This window comes from Convolutriloba macropyga, unplaced genomic scaffold (assembly GCF_964194025.1).
Source record: "Convolutriloba macropyga unplaced genomic scaffold, txConMacr16.3 SCAFFOLD_1178, whole genome shotgun sequence".
Lineage (NCBI taxonomy): Eukaryota > Metazoa > Xenacoelomorpha > Acoela > Convolutidae > Convolutriloba > Convolutriloba macropyga.
In genome coordinates this window covers 32,974-40,801 of record NW_027450179.1, presented here as the reverse complement: position 1 = coordinate 40,801, position 7,828 = coordinate 32,974, and positions in this window count along the sequence as shown.

Sequence of the window (7,828 nt, the reverse complement as noted above, 5' to 3'; positions counted from 1 at the left end):
ATAAGCTCTAGAACACGTCTTATCTGGTGCGACCAGTGCTGAACTAAAATTGGGTAAACAATCAAAATTTTTGAAGGACATAACAAAACCTATTGTTAGAAAAACATAACGAATAAAAATTTCAAAGAACAACAAATGGCTTACAAATTTGATACACAATTAAACCATAATAACGAACTGACACCTTTTGTAATCGCAAATGATTGTCCACAAGACAATACAGAATTAATTTACAGAATAATCCTAAATTTGAAGAGAAATCTCTTCAAAGAGACAGATCATATACAACAAATAAAAATCAACCGAAATCATTTGACACACTATCTACCAGTAATACTACTGAATAGAGATAGATACAACAGAAACTATACATTTGTATTAACAAATGAAAACAACAACAGAAGAACATATTTTAATTTCCAAAATGAAACAACACTATCGGAAATGCTAAACATATTTTTAAAAAGACATGAAGAATCACAAGATAGAACAAAACAAACGGCAATAACATCAACAACATATAACACAATAAGAAATACAAGTGGATATCTCAATGAAAGTCGTCAACAGATACAGTCTGTAAATGACAGATTAAGATGTGACATTAAAAACTATAATAATTGGTTGACAAAAATAATAGAACTAAAACCAGAAATAAAAACAACTTCAATAGATATTATAAAAATAATATCCGAATTTACTTTCCTCTTTTGGCTAGATAATTTCGAACATATCAATGAAAAACGGATAAAGCTCGGAGAGACATATCCTGACGAGATAGGATATCTCTGCGATGAACTCAAAAATATTTGGGATAAAGAATATAGTTCAGAATATTTTGAAAGTACTTTACAGATGAGTTCAGACAGTATTAATTTCATTGAAGGATTGGAAGATTACGTGAAAATACTGGATCAAGGACAATCAGGATCATCAACGTTCAATATAACAAAAAGTTCAACATCAACATCAACACCAAAAGATGCACAACTGAACACCAACTTACAAATAAAACAAAAATCAACAATAAAACCAGATAAACTATTAACATCAAACTTATTCGGAAACAACAATAATACAATAGAGGATATAGACAATTCAGACTCAGATGAAAGAGAAATTAGATTTGACAATCAATTTCCACCATGGGTAAACCAAAACAGACGAAAATATCAAAAGAAGGACGAAGTTAATAGCAACAAAATGTACATCAACTCGGTAGATAACAAATATAGTGATCAAGAACAAAATTGGGAACAACAACACTATAATTATGAAGACCTAAAAAATGAAATTACACAAACAGTAACAATACATACAAATAAATTAATAAATAACCTAGAAGAAAAATATCATCGAATGAGCCGAGATATGGAAAAACGACAAGAAAAAGCAATAGAAATGGTAATTAACAAATTGGATAGAACTCTTGAAAACCTACAAGGACAAAATCACTATAGAACGGAAAACGAACATTCATTACATAATAGAAATCAAGAAAATCCTTTTCATAATAGAAATCAAGAAAATCCTTTTCATAACAGAAATCAAGAAAATCCTTTTCATAACAGAAACTATGAACATATAACGAATGAGAACATACAAAATACTGATAGACATAGTAATCAACAACAAGGAAACCAAAATAGAAGAACAAATTCAATCACAACAGAAGAAAGGGAAACAACAGTAGTAGAACCACCTTTACCATTTTATAAACAATTAACATCGATGAGCATAAACGAAGAGCCTCAAATTGAACAAAACATTAGCAGTGGTTCAGTACCAACAACAATAAGACCATTTGATGGAACAGATCCAGCATATACTGTTGAAGAATATTTAAATAGCATTGTTGCTGCTATGATATTCAGCAGTGGCATTGAACCGGTAAATAAACCAGGACATCATCAATGGAAAGTAAAAAGAGCAGCGTTAATACTACATACTTTACAAGGACCTGCACAAAAATGGTATTCGACACTTCCAAGCGAAACAAAATTAGATTGGGAAACATTTTGCAAAGAATTCTCAGATATGTTTGATTCGGAAAAATCAAAACAACAAGCAAAAATCATATTACAACAATTACAAAAACATACAAACGAATCACTAAGATCATTAGCATTAAGAATAGAAACACTTGTTAAAACTGCTTATTCTCTATACACAGAAGACTACAGAAATAGTGTTATGAACCAAACGTTCATAAGATGTTTAGACAACGAATTAAAAAACGCAGCATTAAAGAAACATGCAAACCACAAACAAACTCCACGAGAACCAGAAATGCCATTCAAAACATTAGTAGAGAAAATAGACCAAATGGACCTAACAAGAACAATAACTAATAATCACAAAAGATTATATGAAGTAAACCAGAGTACAACAAATATCAATGAAGATCTAAAACAAATGAATATAGCCTGCAATAATATAAACGAACTTAATCAAAACGACTTAGAACAATTCGAAGGAACAATATGCAATGTTCTAAACGGAATTAACAATACATATGACAAAAAGAATTTTAAAGGCAGACCAAAGTTTGCACTATTTTGTAGCTATTGTAGCTCACATGGACACACAAAGGGAAGATGTTTTAAAAGACCACGTCGAGATAGTGTTACAAGACCGAAAGAAAGATCATTTTACAGTCACATGAGAAATAATCAAAACTTACCAAATAGAAGAATTGACTCAAATAATGTCAATGGCAGACAATTACCACCGACATCACCAGTATATAACAATTCCAGAAGTCGGACACCATACAGATCACATTCAAGAAATAACTACTATAACAGAAATTCCAGAGATAGTAGAAACACTCAAGGATATCAAAGATCAAATAATTATAATAACAGAAGTACAAGTTATAATAGGAATAACCACAACAGAAACAGAAGCAACAGTTATCATAGAAGCAACAGCTATAACAAAAATAATAATAACAATAACAGATCAAATTCAAGATACAATGACAGAAACTATTCAAGACAACAATCACCTTATTCGAGACAACAATCACCCTATAATAGTAACAGAAATAATAACAATAATAATCGACATAGATACAACAGTAAAGATTCAAATAGAAACGATAGAAACGATAACTATCGACAACGCTCTAATAGTAACAATAGAAATCATTCAAATAACAATAACAGAGATAATAGAGGATACTCATCCCAACGAGAACAAAATAACAGACATTACTCAAAAGAACGGAGAAATGATGGAAACAACAATAACAAAAACAGAATAAATAACGTAGAATTAGAAAAACCAAATAACGATCCACCTGGAATCGACGAATATGAGTACACATCAGAGTCTTCAGACGAAGATCAAGAAATACTGGACAAATTTTATAATGCCAATGAAGATACATGCAATACTGTAATAAATACATTAGAAAGCAACCCAACATGGATATTACCGATGTATCAATATCAGAAATTTGACCAAGACTTCGCAAAACAAAAACCTATGTTAGAAATAGACTTCCTATTAGATTCAGGAGCAACATTAAACTTACTAAATGAAGATACATGGAATGAAATTAAATACAATAACCCAGAAATGATCTTGGACAAAGCAAACAAAACACTAACAGCTGCAAATAATACAAAAATAGATACATTTGGAACAGTGACACTGAATTTAACACCAGACAGAATTTCTAACAATAGAAACAAACCACAAAACAATTTTCGTATTCATTTCTACGTAACACAATGCAATCATAATATACTGGGTACACCATTCTTCAAAGAATATATTGAGACGATAAATGTTAACACCAACAAACTAACGTTAAATACAAATACAAATTTAGACAACGATATTATCTTCTACATGAATAGTACTAAAGGTTATCCTTACTACTCTCGATTATACACAATCGTTAATAGAGAAACAATCTACATAGAACCAAATCAACAGAAAAATATAACATTTCCAATACCAATATTTAAACAGATGAAACACTCAAATGATAAAACAATACAGAAATCGAAATTCTATTTCGAACCAATAAACAAATATCATAAAGTATCATTTACAGATATAAAGGATTTTTCCTCAGACGAAGAATATTTTATGGATATACTATTGATCAACAAAAACAGACATCGAATAACAATAAATACAGGACTCATTGGTTTCATGAACAGAAATATTAGCTTCAAAAAGCAAGATAACGAACTATACTACACAAACTCTATCGACTTATTCCAAGCACTATACCATCTGACATACGAAAATGAAAACGATATTGAAGAAATATTAAACATCAAAGAAAACGAAACTATTGAACAAGTTGCAACATTTGAAAGAAAACCAAACTTCAAATGCAAGTTTAACATTAACAAATATTCAGAACAAGAAAAAGAATTTATAACAATGTTTGATTTTCAACACTCACACTTAACACAAAAAGAATTTGAAAAAGTAGTAAAAATCATATTAGACTATAAACAAGTCTACGCAACAACAAAATTTGACGTAGGAAAAACGAAAGTAAAATTGAATTTACCAATAAAGAAAGATGCAATATTCAAAAAACAAAGAATAAGTAAAGTACCTATAAATCTCCGAGAACGAATACAAAAACTATTAGATGTTCTTAAAAAATATGACATAATTGCACCTGTAAATAAAGAACAACTATCAACAGGAAACACATTCACAAACCCGGTAATAATACTACGAAAAGGAGAATCTTTAAAGATTGTACTAGATGCAAGATATTTGAACAGCATGATAGATGAATCAAAGTGTAACTGGCCAATTGAACCAGTTGATGTAGCTTTAACAAGAATAAACGGAACAATATTCACAACAGCAGACCTTAATAGTGCATATAACCAAATACCTTTAGACGAAGAATCAATGAGATATACACATTTCACAATTGGAAACGAACAATATTGTTTTAAAAGATTATTCTATGGAATATCAATCGGACCAGCAGCATTCGCTTCAATCTTAACACATTTCCTTTACCCTTTAATTAGAAAAGGAACAGTCATCACCTATGTGGATGATATTTTTATTCAAACAAACTCTTACGAACAAATGTTCGAGACACTGATTGAATACCACAAAGTACTGCTTAAAGAAAACTTAAAAGCAGCACCTGATAAAACATACTTCATGTTAAAGAAAGTAAAATTCTTAGGTCACATCATCGAAGACAAAAAAGTAAAACCACTTACATCACGAATTGATGGATTCCAAAAACTGGAACCTCCAACAAGCATGAAAGCTTTACAACGATACCTCGGAACAATAAATTTTTTAGCCAAATACGTCTATGGAATGCAACCAATATTACAACCATTATACAATCTACTACACAAAGAAAATGATTTCAAATGGACAAAGGAACATCAAAAAATATTTGAACAAATGAAAAAGACAATAACACACAACCTAGAATTAACAATACCGGATACAACAAAACCATTTTACATTATAACAGATGCATCCAACACAGGCATTGGAGCAGCACTACTGCAACAACATCCAACTGAAAAGAAAATGCGACTAATTTCAGCAAATTCTAGACTTTTCACACCGATTGAAATGAGATTATCTACACTAATTAGAGAATGTTCAGCGATCATTTTCGCACTCACAGAATACGAATTCTTATTAACAGGTTCAAATCACCCAATTATTTTATTTACAGACCACAAGCCAATCATTTACCTCTTTACACAAAAGAATAAACCAAACCATAGAGTTTACAGATTTCAATTGATACTAATGAAATTTCCTAACTTACATATCATATGGACTGAAGGAAAAAACTTAGCTTTACCAGACCTACTAAGTAGAACAATAGATGAAGAACATTTTACAAAAACACGTGATATCACAGTGGAAATACCTGAAAACATAAAATTCTTCTTTGCGAAATCACCATTTGCAAATAATCTAGAATGCAAATACAGTATTTGTAACAATACAAACAACGATAACAAAGACACAACACATTATCCAGTTTTAGCTAATATACATAACAACTACTTTGAAATTAACATTGACAAAAACGAATACCATCCGATATCATATGAAAAATATAATACCGAAACAAAAACAAATTTAGTACCGAAATACAAGCCAAAAACAAAAAACTGGCAATCACCAATTGTTGAAAAAGATGACTTAATCATGGAGAAAAACCAAAAAGGACCATACATAACCCATCACGACGATGATTATCTTAGATTAATCAACAATGTGAAACAAGAACATAATTTCGAACATGCAAAAATAGCAGATATTTTCTATGATGAAAAAACAAAAGTAACAGAAGAGTTGATTAAAGAAACACAAATAATAGACCCAGTACTTCATAAAGTCAAAATATGGAAGAAAAACAACAATAAACCACATTCAGTAACAATGGACATACGTGGAAATAAAGGACTATTCGCGTATTACAGAAAGTTTAAGTCAATTACTATTGACGAAAAAACAAACATAATAAAAATGATTATCCGAATAAAGAAACAAACAATACAAAGAATCTGTTTACCACTAACATTATTATTATGTGTTTTCTACGAAAACCATTGCGTAGATACAGTTGGTCACACGGGATTTGAAAAAACAAAAAGAAACATAATGGAAAAATATTATTTCCCAAACTTAACAACTTGGATCAAGATACTGATCGCAGATTGCATACAATGCCAGACAAACAAAGTTTTCGCTAACACAAAAACGAAAAGTAAGCAAGAACAATTAGCACCTACAAAAACATACTTTAATGAAATGATTATGATAGACACAAAAGGTCCAATACATCCTACATCGGAAGGAAATAATTTCATTTTTGTGATAGTAGATGCATTCTCACATTACGTAACAATAATGTGTGCGCCTCAGAACAACGCACACTATGCAGTTACAGCATTATTTGAACATTGGTTTATGAAATTCGGACTACCCGAAGAAATTCGTTCCGATAACGGATCGGAATAAATAAATACAGAATTAACACATCTTTGTAATTATTTTGAAATCAAATTTAAACCAAGCACAACATATGCACCATGGACAAACGGATTAGTAAAAGGAACTAATAGAATAATTGGACAATTTATAAGGACATTACTCAACGAAAAATACCAAAATTGGTCTAGAAAAGCAAAATTCTTTCCGTATGCATATAATACCCAATACCAGACAAGATTAGGCATGCCACCTTATGAAGTAGTTTTCAATCAAAAACCTAGAGAACCAACAAAGATTAAACTTGGAACAACTACAGACGAAATGGGAAACTGTAACCCAACGAGAACAAGCGCATGCAATACACAACCCACTCATACTCATTTAGACAAACAATTCAGTCACCCCAAAATAGCAAAACTACAAAACGGAACATTCGCAAAACGGAACATTCGCAAAATGGTTTCTTGACAAAGAAAAACATTATAATGACACATACCAAACAATAACAAAAATATTAAGAAATAGAAAAAAGTTAACTGATGAATTAAATTCAAGGTTCAGAACAGCGAAACCACTTGATAAAAATACATTCGTCTTGATCACAAATCAACAACAGATTGACGGAGTATCAAAGAAATTAATACCTCTAAAAACGGGACCATATTTAATTATTGATAAACCTACAGAAACAACCTACATACTGAAGGACAATACTAATAAACACATTACACAACATAGAAATCATATTGTACCATACTTTCCGAAAGAAAAACATATTAAATTAGAATTACAAAATTATTTATTAACGAAAGAAATCCCAACGCTAAAACAACCCAATACACAAACACCAACAAAA